At 39.7% G+C, this 16,218-nt stretch overlaps 1 protein-coding gene across 2 annotated transcripts in view; it reads right to left on the bottom strand.

Moving 5' to 3' along the window:
- STYK1 (STY kinase 1) overlaps positions 1-12,296 on the bottom strand; it is a 40,396-nt gene extending 28,100 nt beyond the window's left edge. The window contains exon 1 of one of the 2 annotated variants that reach the window (XM_087442746.1): positions 12,226-12,296. The gene's annotated coding sequence lies outside the window, so the exon portion shown is untranslated. The remainder of the gene's footprint in view (positions 1-12,225) is intronic. The other variant, XM_087442748.1, reaches the window with a different exon arrangement.
- Between the last annotated feature and the right edge of the window lie 3,922 nt (positions 12,297-16,218).

Raw genomic sequence — 16,218 nt, 5'->3', positions numbered from 1 at the left:
CAAAAACAACAACAAACAAACACATGGAGACAGAGATTGGATTGGTGGTTACCAGAGGGGAAGAGGGAGGGGGGCGAAAGGGATAATTAGGCACATGTGTGTGGTGATAGAGTGTAATTAGTATTTGGGTGATGAACATGAGAACATGATGTAATCTATGCAGAAATAGAAGTATAATGATGTACACCTGAAGTTTACAGAATGTTATAAACCAATGTTACTGCAATAAAAAAGAAAAAAATAATAAAAATAAAATAAAAAGCCCACTCTTACACATTGACAGTGAATCTAAATTCCTACATTTATGGAAAAAATTTGGCAATACGTAAATAAAGAGCCTTAATGACATTCATACTTTTGAGTCAGTAATTTCTCTCCTAGAGTCAATTATAAGAGGATTTTTTTTTAATGGAAGATGTTTCTGAACACATATATATTATTTCTTTTGAAAGCAGAAATAGGTATTTGCTTCAAAATAATCCCAGGACTTGGAGAAGGAGAAGTGGGTGGAGATATAAATGAAACAAGATTGGCCATGTGTTGAAAATTGTTGAATTTGGGTGATTAATACATGGGTAGTCATCCTACCATCCTACTTATTTTTTCTGCTTTTGTAAATATTTGATATTTTCTGTAATAAAATTAAAATAGAAATACACTTAAATTTTCATCAAGAAGAGTGTGATTGTTAATTGTATGTGTCAATTTGGCTAGGCCAAGGTATCAAGATATATGGTCTAATGTTACTCTAGATGTTTCTATCAAGGAATTTTTTAAATGAGATTAACATTGAAGTCAGTGGACTTTGAATAAAGCTGATTCCCCTCCATAATGTGGGTGTGCCTCATCCAGTCACTTGCAGATCTTAATAGAAACAAACTGACTTCCTCATAAGAAGAGGGAATGTGGCCAGCAGACTGCCTTTGGACTCAAACTACAACTCTTCCCTAGGTCTCCAGCCTGCTGTCTCCCCTGAGGATTTTGGACTTGCCAAGCATCCACAGATTCCTTAAAATAAATCTCAACAGATATAGATACATAGATTCATAGATACATAGATATACATACACACATACACATCTTGTTGATTCTATTTCTCTGGAGAACCCTCACTAATACAAAGAGGGATGTCAAATTTTTATATAGCTGTATAATGGAATACTATAAACATATTAATTTTATGTTCATGAAAATTTTTAATAAATGGAGAATTTTTTATGTTAGGTTAGGTGACAAAAGCAGATAATATATATATGTATGTATATATATAGAAGGCACAATTTTATTGGTTAGAGGAAAACACTTGTGCAGGGGAACCCCAAAGAAAAGCATATCAGAATGTTACAGCAACAATGATAACAATAAGAATAATTTTTTTCCTCTACTTTTTGTTTTCCAGATTGTCTGAATTAAGCATCAATTATTTCAAAATAAGAAAATGGAAAGGAAGAAAAGCTTAAGGCAGAAAAATTTGAAAGCAGAGACATCAAAAGAAAAAAATTGGCTGCGAGTGACAGAAAAGGGGAAAAAAACTTCTTCAAGAACTAGTGATCAGAATTAAAGACTAAGTAGAATCACTAAATCAAGATTTATGGCTTCAAAATGGTTCTCTTGGTCTACAGTCAAGGTGAAGACCTGGAGTTGAACAAGTTCTTCCTTGTTGCTTGCTAAAGGCACTATCTTTCCTACCTGAGAGAGGGTCAAGTTGGAACTGCCAGGAACAAAGTCAATATATCATCTCCATCAGACTGCAGAATAGTAGAAAGAATTACAGAGTTAGAGATGCAGGATGGATTTATCTCAGCCTTGTAGCATCTTGGTTTCCTAATCTATACAACTGAGATAATCATGACCACTTACCTCAGAGGATTCTAATGAAATTAATGCGAATGTAAAAGTGTCCTTCAAAGGTGGTAGATACAGGTTCCTCTTCCAGCAAGGATTCATTTGTGTAACATAATTACTTTCAGACCAAGGGTTCCAACTTAGCGTTCCTGCAAATTACATTCTACTTGAGGTTCTCTAACTTTGCTTACAACTGCCCCACAATAATGGTCTCAAGAGAGTGTGGCTTTCCTTCAAAGCATTGGCACAAATGTGGATAAAATCCCTTTCCTCTTAACACGGTGCAATGCAATGAAAGTGCCAAAAGACTTGCTAAACATTAAGAGAGAATAGTTGGAAAACAAATTCAGTGAGCACAAAGTGCAGAATCAGTGTGTGTGTGTGTGTGTGCGGATGTGGACGTGGGTGTGTGAAGGGTGTGGGTGTGTATTTTCCTAAGGAGAAGTTTGCAGTTCTGCTATAGCTGGCTTCTTATCTTATTACAGCCGCACCGCAGCCCAACAGCTGGCCCCACCTCAGCCATCTGCCTTTGCCCTTTACTCCCCTGCTCTGAACTTGTATGCCTGAGCAAGGTGCTGTTTTTAGACACTTGACTTTCCTTAAGGTCTTTTATATCTTCCACGATAAAGGCCAAAAAGGCATATTCCTAGGTTTCACCTCACTTTCAGCTTTTATTAAAGTCTCAGAAGCATAGCCCAGCCCCTTTCTGAAGTCTAATGTACCCACCTCTGCTATTAATTAACTGTGCACTCTTGAGCAAATCACTTACTGTCTCCTAAACCTCAGTTTTCTCAACTGTTAAAACTACGCTTACAATATTATCAAACTCCAAGAGTCGTGGTAGGAATTAAATGATACTTAGAACAAGATCTAGCACATAGTAAATAATAGCTGTTACTAATTATTCCTATTATAGAAATAAAAATATTCCTATAATAATTACTATTATTATTGTTCTTCAAATTATGGCATCTTCAAATGACCTCTCCTTTTGGATAAGATCTTCATCCTATGCAGCATCAATATCATAATACATAATTAGAATTCTCATATTTCTGAGTATCACACAAGAATAAGAGAATTATTTCCTGAGACATAAGTTTAATGTATCCTTACAGTAAATCTTACCTAGGCTTCTACTACAATTTTCTCACCTTTCTTCTACAAGGTATCTTTTTTTTTTAAATCTTAAATTCTCAACTCTATTGCTCTTTTTTATAACATTGCTAAATAGTTGTTGAATTTAAAATATCATATACATGGGGCCCAGCCCTGTGGCATAGTGGTTAAGTTCAGTGTGCTCTGCATTGGCAGCCCAGGGGGCAGCTTCAGATCCCAGGCACAGACTATACCACTCGTCACCCATGTTGTGGCAGCAACACATATACAAAATAGAAGAAGATTGGCACAGATGTCAGCTCAGCATGAGCCTTCCTCAGCAAAAAAAAAAAAATCATATACTTACAACACCACATCCACTTTTATTTTAGATTCAGATTTTAGACTGCTTTTCCTAGACTCTAACTCCCAAAACTTAAACCAGTGTGGTTGTCTTTGAGGAGCGTTTTGAAAGTCTCAATGCCCATGATGCATCAATTAAGTCAGAATCAGACTCTCTGGGAATGAGAACCAGGTACCGGGGTTTTGTTTAAACCTCCCAAGGTTAATTCCAATATGCAGTCAAGTTTGGGAACTCTGCCTTAAATCCTCATTACCTTCCTTTCTTAATTAATACAGAGGAAATTCACCAGGCTCTAACTTAATAAATAAAGTTCTAAATTGGCAGCAACGTTTTAGTATTCTCTTTCTCTCTTTCCTTGTTTCTATGTCATTTGGGGCAAGTTTTATCACTTCCTTTGGGTTTTTTTGTTTTGTTTTGGCTTTTTTTAGTGAGGAAGACTGGCCCTGAGCTAACATCTGTGCCAATCTTCCCCCTTTTTGTATATGGGATGCCGCCACAGCATGCCTTGATGAGCGGTGTGTAGGTCTGTGCCTGGGATCCAAACCCATGAACCCCAGGGAGCCAAACTCTAGCACGTGAACTTAACCACTATACCACTGGGCTGGCCCCTGCTTCCTTGTTTTTTTTTTTCCCCCCAAAGCCCCAGTAGATAGCTGTATGTCATAGTTGCACATCCTTCTAGTTGCTGTATGTGGGACGCGGCCTCAGCATGGCCGGAGAAGTTGTGCGTCGGTGCGCGCCCGAGATCCGAACCCGCGCCACCAGCAGCGGAGCGCGCGCACTTAACCGCTAAGCCGTGGGGCCGGCCCCTTCCTTGGGTTTTAATTCCTAATCTATAACTAATAGATCATAATCCTTGCACTACCTAACCAGAGACATTCTGACAAGGCAAATGAGGTAAAATAAATGAAAGGACTTGAACATTTTAGAATAAAAGTATTCCAGAAATCCAAGATCATGTTCTACCCTCCCTGCCCCCTCCACTGCCCCTCTACATGCCCACTGCCATCTCTTCTGAGGTATCCCTGCTACCCACAGTTAAAGCTTTTCTATAGTAAATGATTGGGGGATAAGCTGTTGTTCAGGCTTTGGTATTGCACAGAATTTCAAGCCAACTCTACTCATTGCTCTATTATTTGTTGATTATACTTTTTCTTCTCTCATATATCACTACTACTAACTTTTAGGGAGAGAAACATTAATGCATCTAAAGAGAGGTGATGTGAGATGCACTTCAGAGAAAAATTTGAGATCCAATGAACTTTAGTAATGCTATTTCTATACCAGCGTGGACTCCAGTATGATGATGCCCTGGCATTAACATTCACTTTGGCTTCAGCTGCTTTCTTCCCTAAAATTCACTGTATTTTCCTCACCTAGATTATTTCTCAATAGAAAGTTCTAGGAGAAATGAAGAGTGAAAGGAAATAATCGTTTCCTAATACAGGCAAAGGAATTAGGAGATTTCAGTTATGGCCCTGGATCAGCAACTTCTTGTGTGTGACCTTAAGCAAGCCAATTAACATCTCTTGCCAGAGGGCTGTCTGTAAAGAATTGTGAAAATACAAGGCATTACAAGACTAAAAATACAAGGCATTATAATTATTTATTGACAGCCACTGGAGAGTATCCAAGAAAGCAAAACTGTGATGAAACCAAGGATATATAAATTATATTTACATAGAAGAGAATTCAGAAGTGTAAAACCAGAGGAAAGGTGGACAACAGAGTTTTTCTCTATCCTTTTAAGTAGGGAATTTAATACCTTATATCATTCCTTCAAAATGGGTATGGAATCCAGTCCTTCTAGTAGAATCTCTATTTGCTGTCTGTCAATAGAGCGAGATCTACAGAAAAATCAAGAATTGTAAGTGTGCCCCTACAAAGATGCCCACGGCAGTTTAAGGCCAAGGAATGTGAATGTTGCTAGAAACACCTGCCACCCTCCTGGCTTCTTGATTTGTCCTGGGAATAAAAATGTGGCAGTGACATGAACTTTAAAGATTCGTTTGATCTTACTTTTTGAAATGAAAGAGCAACAAAGATCCCAACAAAGACAGGATAGGAGAACAAAGATCATGAGTTTAAAGTCTAAACTCCAGAGGAAAACTCAAAAGTGTTTGCTTAATATTCACGTAAATCGAAGAACACAAATATATTAAGTACTGTTCACCATCCCTGCTCTGGTTTCCTCCTCTCTATGCCTCCTCTAACATATTTTTGGACCTTTTTCCAGGACCCAAGTAAGAAGGTTAAATTTAGGTATTGTATCCTCGATCTATAGTCTCTCTCCCTTCTTTTCCACTAAACCCAGAGTCTTTCCACGAGTCGGCATGGAGCAGAGGTCAGACAATAAACCAAGTGAAGCAATCTGCTCTGGACTCCCCCCGCTCTGCTTAAATGTCCTTAACTGACATTTATGCCCAGCACAGCTTCCTTGATACTGGTTTTTGTTTCTCATTACTGCCTAGTACTTTTTATGGCGTAAAGCTAAAGTGACAAACATTTATATAGTGCTTACCATGTGTTGGGCACTGTTCTAAGCACTTTACCTATAATAAGTCATTCAGTTCTTACAGAGGAAGAAGCTGGAGAACAGAGAGGTTAAGTACAGTAACTTGCTTCAGATCACACAGCTCCTAAGCAGGGATTTGGAACTCCAACCCAGGTCGTGTGGCTTTAGGATCTGTATTCTTATGTCGTACTATACTGCCTCCCTGGTAGATTCTTTTTTTTTCTCTCTCTCTCTAAAGCCCCAGTACATGGTTATATATCCTAGTTGTAAGTCATTCTAGTTCAATGTGAGCCACCCCCACAGCACGGCAACTGACAGACGGGAGGTGTGGTTCTGCCACCAGGAAGTGAACCCAACCGCTGAAGCGGTGCGCAACAATCTTTAACCACTAGGCCGTCAGGTCTGGCTCCCTAGTAGATTCTTGAAAACTTTATTTTGCAAAATTAGAATTACCTTTAATATTGCTTTTGTTTTTTTAATTGAGACATAATTCACATACCATAAAATTTTCACACTTATAGTGCACAATTCAGTGGTTTTTAGTATATTCACAAAGTTGTGCAACCATCACCCCTATCTAGTTTTATAATATTTTCACCACCCCTCACAAAAACCTGTACCAATAGCAGTCACTCCTCATTGCCTCTCCCCCCAGCCCCTGGCAATCACTCATCTATTTTCTCTTTATGGATTTGCCTATTCTGGACATTTCATATAAATTGAATCATACAATTTGTACAGAGGAACAGAACCAATAGGTTATATATAAATATAATATACATTATATAAATTATATTCCTAATTTTAATTCCTACTAATTTTATTCCTATTAATTCCTAATATTGTATAAATATATATAAAAGATGAGATTTATTATAGGAATTGGTTCAAGAGGTTATGGAGGCCGAGAATTCCCACAATCTGCTGTCACAAGCTGGAAACAAGCTGGAGAACCAGGAAAACCAGTAGTATAATTCAGTCTGAGGCTAAAGGCCTGAGAACCGGAAGCCACTGGTATAAACCCAGGAGTCTGAAGGCCAGAGAACCCAGAGCTCCAATATTGGAAAGCAGGACATGATGGATGTCCCACCCCCAGAAAAGAGAGAGAATTCACCCTCCCTGCCTTTTTGTTCCATTCTGGCCCTCAGTGGATTGGATGATGCCCACCCACACTGGGGAGGAAGATCTTCTTTACTCAGTCTACTGATTCAAATACTAATCTTTCCAGAAACATCCTCACAGACACACCTAAAAATAACATTTTACCAGCTATCTGGGCATCTCTTAGCCTAGTCAAGTTAATATATAAAATTACCCATCATATCCATGTTGTAGCATAAGTTATTCCTTTTTGTGGCTGAATAATATTCCATTGTATGAATATACCTCTTTTTGTTTATCCATTTATCAGTTAATATACATTTGAATAGTTTCCACTTTTTCACTATTATGAATAATGCTGCTATGAACATTTAGAAACAAGTTTTTGTGTGAACATATGTTTTCATTTCTCTTGGGTATATACCTAGCAATGGAATTGCTGGGTCACAAGGTAACTCTGTTTAAATTTTGAGGAACTGCCAACTATTTTCCAAAGTGACTGCACCATTTTACATTCTCACTAGCAATTTATAAGGGGTCCAGTTTCACCATATCCACTAATGATTCTCACCAACACTTGTTGTTTTCTGTATTTTTTATTGTAGCCTCCCTAATTGACATGAAATGATATCTCATTGTGGTTTTGATTTGCATTTCCCTGATGATTAATAATACTGAGCATCTTTTCATGTGCTTATTGGCCATTTGTATGTCTTCTTTGAAGAAATGTCCATTCAAATGCTTTGCTCATTCTTTAATTGGGCTATTTGTCTTTTTATTGTTTAGTTTTAAGTGTCCTTTATGTATTCTGGATACTAAACCCATATTTTATATATGATTGCAATATCTTCTCCCATTTTGTGTGTTATCTTTTCTCTTTTGACAGTGTCCTTTGAAGCACAATAATTTCTAATTTTGATGAAGTCCAATTTATCTATTTTTTTTTGGTTGCTTGAGCTTTTAGTGTCGTATCTAAAAAACCCAAAATCATGAAGATTTACACCTGTGTTTTTTCCTAAGAATTTAATAGTTTTATTTCTTACATTTAGGTCTTTGATCCATTTTGAGTTAATTTCTGCATATGGTGTGAGGTAGGGATTCAACTTCATTCTTTTGCATGTGGACATCCAGTTGTTCCAGCACAATTTGTTAAAAGGATTCTTTTTCCCCTAATGCATTTTTTGTAGAAAATCAAATGGTCATAGGTATATGGGTTTGTTTTAGGACTCTCAATTGTATTCCATTGGTCCTATGTCTATCCTTAGGCCAGTAGCACACAGTCTTAATTACCATAGCTTTGTAGTAAGTTTTAAAATCATTAAGTGGGAGTCCTCCAACGTTGTTCTCTTTTTGAAGATCATTTTGGATATTCTAAGTCCCTTGTGTTCCTATATGAATTTTAAAATCAGCTTGACCTTTTCTGAAAAAAAAAGACATCTGGAATTTTGAGAGAGATTACATTGAATATATAGATCAATTTGGGGAGTACTGGCATCTTAATAATATTAAGTCTCCCTACCTAAGGACATAGGATGTCTTTCCATTTATTTAGGTCTTCTTTAGTTTCTTTCAATGATATTTTGTAGTTTTTGGTGTACAAGTCTCATTTGTCGTTGATGATAATATTTATAGTTCCATGGCCTCTAAAGGTTAAACTAGAATTTATGTATGATTTGGTAAGACCACAGAATGTTGTGTCTCTGAGAAAATCAGTTCTAGAACAAGTTGGATAATACATGCCTCCTGGAGTCTCGCCAGACATGCTATCCATATCAAATACCAAGGAATGATATAAGGCCACTACCGATCTTTCTCATATCTGGATAAGTACAGAATGTAGGGCACTACATTCTGTAGTTCTCAGTGTCAGGACCCAATTTATTTTCTTTGACAGCCCTGAGTTGGTCTAAATTTCTCAGGTTGCTGTGAATTGTTAGGAATAGAGAAGGTGTCCAAAGAATCACTCGTTAAATTCCTATCAACATAAATGCTTCTACATATCTAACCTAAAGAGAATACTGCTCCCTGAGTACTCACCCAAAATATGTTTGACTGAGGTTTAAATAAAAGCCACAAACGTGCAGCTCCCAATATCTCTGTTAAACCCCATAACTCAGGTGAAGATAAGGGGATTTCCATCTAGCATAGAGAGTTTTATCCCAGAGTTCAATGAACTTCTTTTTGTGAATAATTTATCTCACACACTATCTGAATATCTATAAACCCACAACCTGTCACCAGTTAGAGCCTTGCTGATACAATGAAATCTTTATTGCCCATCTGTTTATAGATAACCTGAGCTCATACTTTCATTTTTAAGTCAGCCTGCCTCTATTTCCCCGTCAATGTTAACTCAGTGAATTAAAAATAATCAATTTTAATATCAGCCCAAGAAGAGCAGACTTAGAAAGATAAATATGGTTGTGGTAAAGGGGATGGGTTTACAGACAATTATAAAATCACATTTGGTTTATCTACATTTCTTTTTTCCCAATTCTGTAAAACCGGAATATTCTTCAAAGTTATCTTCATTTTTATAATAGAAAGCCACTTGAGAAGAATCCATGGCTGTTTTCCCAATTTCATATTGCACGTGGAAACTCAGGTCTAAGTGAAGAGGTGACTTGCCTAGGGTCAGAAAATAAATCCAATATAATCAGATGGGAGACCTCCTGATGATGAATCCATTATTGGACCATCCTAAGAGTGGGACGTGGGTGAGGACAAGAAAGACAGGGAGTGACATCGAGGTCACTTGGTGTTATGGGAGTTGCTTGGGCTTCAAGAAGGGATGCAAACACAGAGGCTCAACTCTGTGTCAAAATGCCATTCTCTTCCCACACTGTAAATGAAGTAACCACTCCATAACCCATATCTTCTGTGCCACTGTAGTCACACCGCCCTGCTACAGAAACCAAAACAAAAATAGTAAAAACAGCAACCCTGTCTTCCATTTCTTATTCTCTCTGACAAGCACACTATGAAATGCAACATGAGCTCCACAAAGGCCCTAGAAGTCTAAACGTGTATGACCAGTAAAGCCCTTCGAAAGCAACAAAAACCCCTAACCTCCATAATTTACTGATGAGGAAACCGAGGCACAGAGTTTATTTGTCTTCCAACAGCTAATTAGCATGTAAGCTAAGACTAGCATCGTGCGTCTTGAATCTCCATCTGGCGCTCTTTTCAATACAATTTTCCGTCATTCATAAGGCTGACTGGATATTTGATCCCTTTTTTAATTCAGTTAAGTTTTGTAGGGATGAGAATGAGGAGGAAGATCCTGGTTCTTGGAATTCATAATGTGCATATACTTTCATAGTTTCTTCTGCCTGCTGGTCCTTTGGGCTGTACATGTGTCTGGACTAGCTTCTGGAAATCTCTAACTCATATGTGTCGAAAGTTAGAGCATTTATACTCCAGCTGTATTTTCATTGCTGGCACTGCAGGGCTTTAAGAATATTATAGTGAATACTCTGCTTCTTCCTTCTTCCTCCACCAGAACTCATTTTGACTCATACTAAGATACCAGCCCCAAGTATGGCTAAAGGGGTCAGGCATTGAGACCTATGGGGAAAGACCACAGACACTTGCGGTTCAAGGAAGGAGGTGGGTGGCTAAAGGAAGGCTGAAAATCTATCTTTACTACTTTGTTTTCCATCAGCTTTATAGGCAGATTCCACAAATCCAGCCAGTCTGGTCTGAAGCTGCCCTGCCTTGTTTTAAGCCACCAAGTTTGTGGTGATTTGTTAGAGCAGCAATAGGAAACTAACAAACTCAGGTTAAAACAAAACAGCTGCAGAATCACATAACTCCCAGCAGAAGTTTAGAGCACATGCTTGCAGGAGCTGGTTGTGAGGGGCTGGGAAAGGTGGGAAAACAGTTTCTGCAGAAGACAACAGAAAGAGATGGGATGCTCAACTAACATTGAATGTGTGCATACTTAGAGAACTAGTAATTGTCATGAGTTGAAGTGTGCCACCCAAAATTCTTACATTCAAGTCCTAGTTTCCAGTACATCAGAATGTGACCTTATTTGGAAATAGGGTCTTTACAGAGATAAAGTCATTAGGGTGGCCCTAATCCAATATGACTGGTGTCCTTAAAAATGGGGGAAATTTGAAGACAGATACATATGCAGGGAGGATACCATGTGAACATGAAGACCGCCATCTATAAGCCAAAAAAGAGGCCTGGGGCAGATCCTTCCCTCATAGCCCTCAGAAAGAACCAACCCTGTCAACACCTTGATTTCAGACTTCTAGCCTCCAGAACTGTGAGAGAATAAATTTCTACTGTTTAAGCTAATCAGTTTGTGGTACTTTGTTATAGCAGCACTAGCAAACTAACACAGTGATGAAGGCACTGAAGAAAGAATATGATTTTCACTGAAGCAAATACTTGGTCATGTCTCATGAAGACCTGGATGGCCCATAGCTGGCTGTGAGGAGTACTGAGGAGGGTAAAGGAGGTCGACAGCACAAAGCCCTGTGTCCAGGTGCATTTCAGTGTGGCTGTGCCACACATTACAGTAGCCTTTATTTCCACAACTACTGATGACTCTAAGTAGTGGCAAGAAAGCTTGGTCTGAAATGTAAGAAAAACTCAGATGGAGAGAGGATTCGTGACGGAAGGCAGCCACGATCACAGAAATGAAAGGGAAAGAAAGGAGACAAAATGGGGTAGAGGTTGAGGCATTGATAGTGAGAAAGGAAAGAGACACAGAAAAAGAGAAGACAGATTAAGAAGAAAACACATTAGGTCACCAAGGAACAGCATATTACACGTACAGTTTTTAAGCATGGTTACAGATATTATCTCATTTAAATATCACAACGACCCTGTGAGGTAATTACATTATTATTTATGCTTTACACATGACGAAGCTGAGAGCAGTGAGCCCACACATCTGAACGACTAGGTAGCCCTGTGACAAGTAATTCCTGTGCCCTGCTTGTTTCCATCTCTACTCTCCTGATTGCTCCCTCCCCAGAAATACACAGAGGCCCCTCACCACTAGGCTTTCTTGCTGCTCTTCTCTCTGCGAAGACTGCTGAGGCAGGTCTAGTCTCTTGTCATAAAAACGTGGAAGCCAAAACCCACCAGATGCTGGTTCCAAAGAAACACAGACTAATACACCTGGTGATTATTGTTTGTTCACATAATATACAACAGCCGCTCGCAACCGTCTCACTCCCAACCTCCTCCCTCGTTTTCTGGCCAAATGTCAAAAATCCACCCTTAGACGCATCACTGCTATCCCCCTCCCAACGCTCCGTACCCCCAAATCCCCGTTCACTACCGTGTCCCTCCTCGGGTCACTCGGGTTTCAGATGGAACTGGTCCAGCCAGGAAAAAAAAAAAAAAAAAAGAAGGAAAGAAAGAAATGACCGGTTTGGGTAGGGAAGGTGTGCCAGCCTCAAGGAAATGCTTTTCCGTCCCTCCTTCCCACTGTGGGGCGTGGCTGCCAGCAAAGGATGGAGTTTGGGCGGGCTCCCCACAAAGGGAACTCTGCGGGCATTGAGGTTTCCGGGACTCGCCACATACCAGCCAGCAGGAAACCTCTGCTGAAACTGTAAAAGCTGGACTTGTTGCTGATCTACTTACTCATTTCCTTCTCTAGTGATTGCTAGATGGTCAGGTATAGGGAGACGCCAGGCCAGGTGAAAAGGGAAATTCATGAATAAGGGCAACAGCGCCACCTCGTGTCCGACTCCGTAGCAGCTGCCTTCTTTGGTGCTCAAAATGGTCGGGATTTCTCATTTTGCTTGATTAGTCCCCTCCAGGGACATTTGTAACCCCAAGCCTTTGCTGCGTGTACAAGATATTGGCCGCTACTATGACATGAGGGAACCTATAAGGAATAAGCAGAAATAAAAATCCCAGGAGTAGGTAATCAATCAATAGCATATGCTCTTTAAATACCCGTTACGTGCTGGGCTCTCCTCTAGGGATGTAGCAGTGAACAAGCTAGTTATGTTACCTGTCCACATGGAATTTACAGTCATAGGGAACAATAAAGAAAATACAAATCTAATTTGGAAGAATTCCAAATTAGATAGTAACACCTAATACAAGTTCTATTAAAGAAATATGTCATAGATAACTTGAATAGGTGACCAGTTTATTCAGCATTGATAGCATGCCAAGCAGAAATGGGCATCCATTCGAACAAAAAGAATTTGGGTGCAATGTAATGTGGAGTATTTAGAGACTGAGGTGCTTCAGCTCTCTAGACTCTTCTCTGTTGAAATTTTGATTTCCTTCAGAGCTCTGTTAAAATACAATGAACTAAATGCCTCTGAATTGTACATTTTAAAATGGCTAATGGTTAATTTTATGTTATATGAATTTTACCTCAATTTTTAAAAAAGGATGAAGTCTCAGTCAATTGTTCTTCCCATCCTTTATGTCATAATTGATTAATAAAAGCCAAATAAACTGATCTGAACTTCATATTATATAATCTCCTACTCTGCTTCCCCCAGCACCGTAATCTCCTTGAGGGCAGAGACTGGCTTGCTCATTTTTGTAATTCCTGCAGCACCATGTTCTGACACACAGAATTTTGTTTAAAAATCTAGTTATTGTCAAGGAGCCGTTATAGTGATAGAAATTATCATCTCTATGACCTAGGAATTTTTAAAAAAACAAAATATAACGAAGAAGGAGAGGCAAAAATTTATTTTCCAATATTATTGAGCAATTCAAATAAATGATGAATTTTTAAAATTTCTGAGCTAGAGAAAACACTGGAAATAGCAATGCTCAGACACAGAAACACCTAAGTACATGCTAGGTAGAGTGCTAGTTAGAAGGCATAAACAGGAGGTCCTACACATATACTCATGAATAGGTGGCTAAATGTCTCTTCTCTCTCCAAGTGCTCATTCTCTTATCATTTCAACTATTACCTCTGTCTCAAATTTCTAGACCTCTGACTCATTTTCAGCAATGCTTCAGTCTCACCATCCCTGCCAGATGGTTATTTCTGCCTTGCTATTAATTCAATAAGCAGTTATTGAATGCCCCTTATCTGCTCTGCCCATGTTAAGTGCTGAACAGTAGGAAGTCACACTGAAATATACACTGGGGATCTCTTCATTCTGCAGTTTACTCTGCACAAAACTTCTCCAGATCTTGCTCTCCTCTAAATGCTATAACAGCCATCCATTCACATGTTATTTAATGTATTCTCTCTTGTATGATTCTACAATGGTAAGGAGGAATCCCAGCTTGAAGTCTGGTGGGGTGTATGCTCCTAGAATCTATGTACATGAGGCATGGAGAAATCCCTGGGAAGTTATTCATTATGAGGAAAAAGAGAGTCAGGGCATGAAGGCTTTGCCTAATAACAAGAACAGCTTGGTGTTCAGTATTGTGTCTGTCTCTTAGGGTCTTTTGGCTGAGGTGTCACGACTTATAACTGAGTCCTAGGAAAAGGAGACTATAAGTACAACTGGTAGAGTGATTTCACAAAAAAAAAAAAAACCAAAGAAACAGAACTATATTAGACCTTGGGTAACATTGCTTTGGAACTGTTTCAGAGGAATTTAACACAAAAGTAAGGCAGACAGATTTCTTCCAACTTTATCTGAAAACGCAGCCCAGCTTCACCCTAGGAGGGCAGCAGGGACCATCAGTGGAAGGAAGCTCCACAGGACCCGGGGAGGCTTGCATGGCACAGGGAAACAGCAACTTGGATGGAAGATATAAATCGAGTCAGCAGTCGAGTTGCTGCAGCAATGCCCAGCACCGCCACGGGGCTCCTCAGGCATAGAGTGAACAGTACACATCAGCGGAGAGAATCTAAGCCAGAGAAGGAAAATGGTAGACTCTATGTAGGAGCAGGGGTTTGGGTTGGTGAAAATGTATGAGGTAGTCCACTGCCTTGAGGACTCCCAGGGACAGCTGAGGAAAGAGTTTTTAAGATAAACCAGAGATTCTGCAACCAACTAAAGGCAGAGACTAAAGAGCGTGGGCTAACACCATCAGTATGACCTCATGTTTACCCCAGGTGGTTGAGTCCTAGGGAACGCTGATTACGAGTATTTAACTTTCCATGTGTACATTGTTTCTTTTTACATTGTGTATTGGTTTTCTGTTGCTGATGTAACAGATTGCCACAAACTTGGTGGCTTGAACAATACAAAATTATCATACAGTTCTGAGGCCAGAAGTCCAACACTGGTCTCTCTGGGCTAGAATCAAGGTGTTGGTAGGGCTGTGTTCCTTTCCAGAGGTTGTTGGGTAGAATCTGGTTTCCTTGCCTTTTCCAGCTTCTAGAGACCTCCTATATTTCTTGGTTCATGGACACCTTTCCCCATCTGCAAAGCCAGCAACGGCCAGTCTAGTCCTGCTCATATCACATGTATATTTCTCTGACCCCTTTTCCATTGTCACATCTCTCTCTGTCTCTGACCACAGCTGGGAAAGTTTCTCTGCTTTTTTTTTTTCTTTTTTGGTGAGGAAGATTAGCCCTGAGCTAACGTCCATGCCCATCTTCCTCCATTTTGTATATGAGATGCCACCATAGCATGGCTTGATGAGTGGTGCATAGGTCTGCGCCTGGGATCCAAACCTGCGAACCCTGGGCCACCAAAGCGGAGCACGCGAGCTTAACCACTACACCACCGGGCCAGCCCCAAAGTTTCTCTGCTTTTAAGGATTCATGTGATTATTAGATTGGGTGCACAGGATAATTTCCTATCTAAAGCCCCATAACCTTAGTCACATCTGTAAAGTCCCTTCTGCCACATTAAGTAACATAGTCACAGGTCTGATGATTGGGGTGTGGACTCTTTGGAGGGGGCATTATTCTCCCTACCACACATTGCTTGGAAGAGCTTTTAGAATAAGGTCCATATCCCATACCTCTTTGTGTTACCTGTTTCCTGCAAATAGCAAGAGGTCGATAAACGCTGTTGACCATACAAGAAGTATCTCACTTGCCAATTACTTTTACTCTGGTAAAGAACATTCATACTCCCCATGGGGAGAAATATGATGATTTGAGACCTTATGCCAACCGCATGCTCCCCTCATTTCTTGCCTCCCCTTTTCCTCCCTTCCCCACGATTCTCATAGACTCGTTCAGTGTGGTTGAGAGATAGTGGCCTGCAGCTAGGTTCCGTAGCTTCCACCAGCTTGCAGGTCAACCTTCCTGGGCCTCAGTCTTCTCACTGGTAAGATGAAGAGGGTGGAGTAGATTAGCTCCAGGTCCTCGTCAAGTTTCACATCACGTGATTCTCTAGTCCTTGAACACAGAAAACTCATCTGCTCCAAATTCTTGCCT

This window comes from Ceratotherium simum, chromosome 17 (genome assembly GCF_057802395.1).
Source record: "Ceratotherium simum simum isolate JZ-2026a chromosome 17, ASM5780239v1, whole genome shotgun sequence".
Taxonomy (NCBI): domain Eukaryota; kingdom Metazoa; phylum Chordata; class Mammalia; order Perissodactyla; family Rhinocerotidae; genus Ceratotherium; species Ceratotherium simum.
Note: the sequence above shows the minus strand (reverse complement) of the source record. Positions and strands in the feature narration are given on the sequence as shown.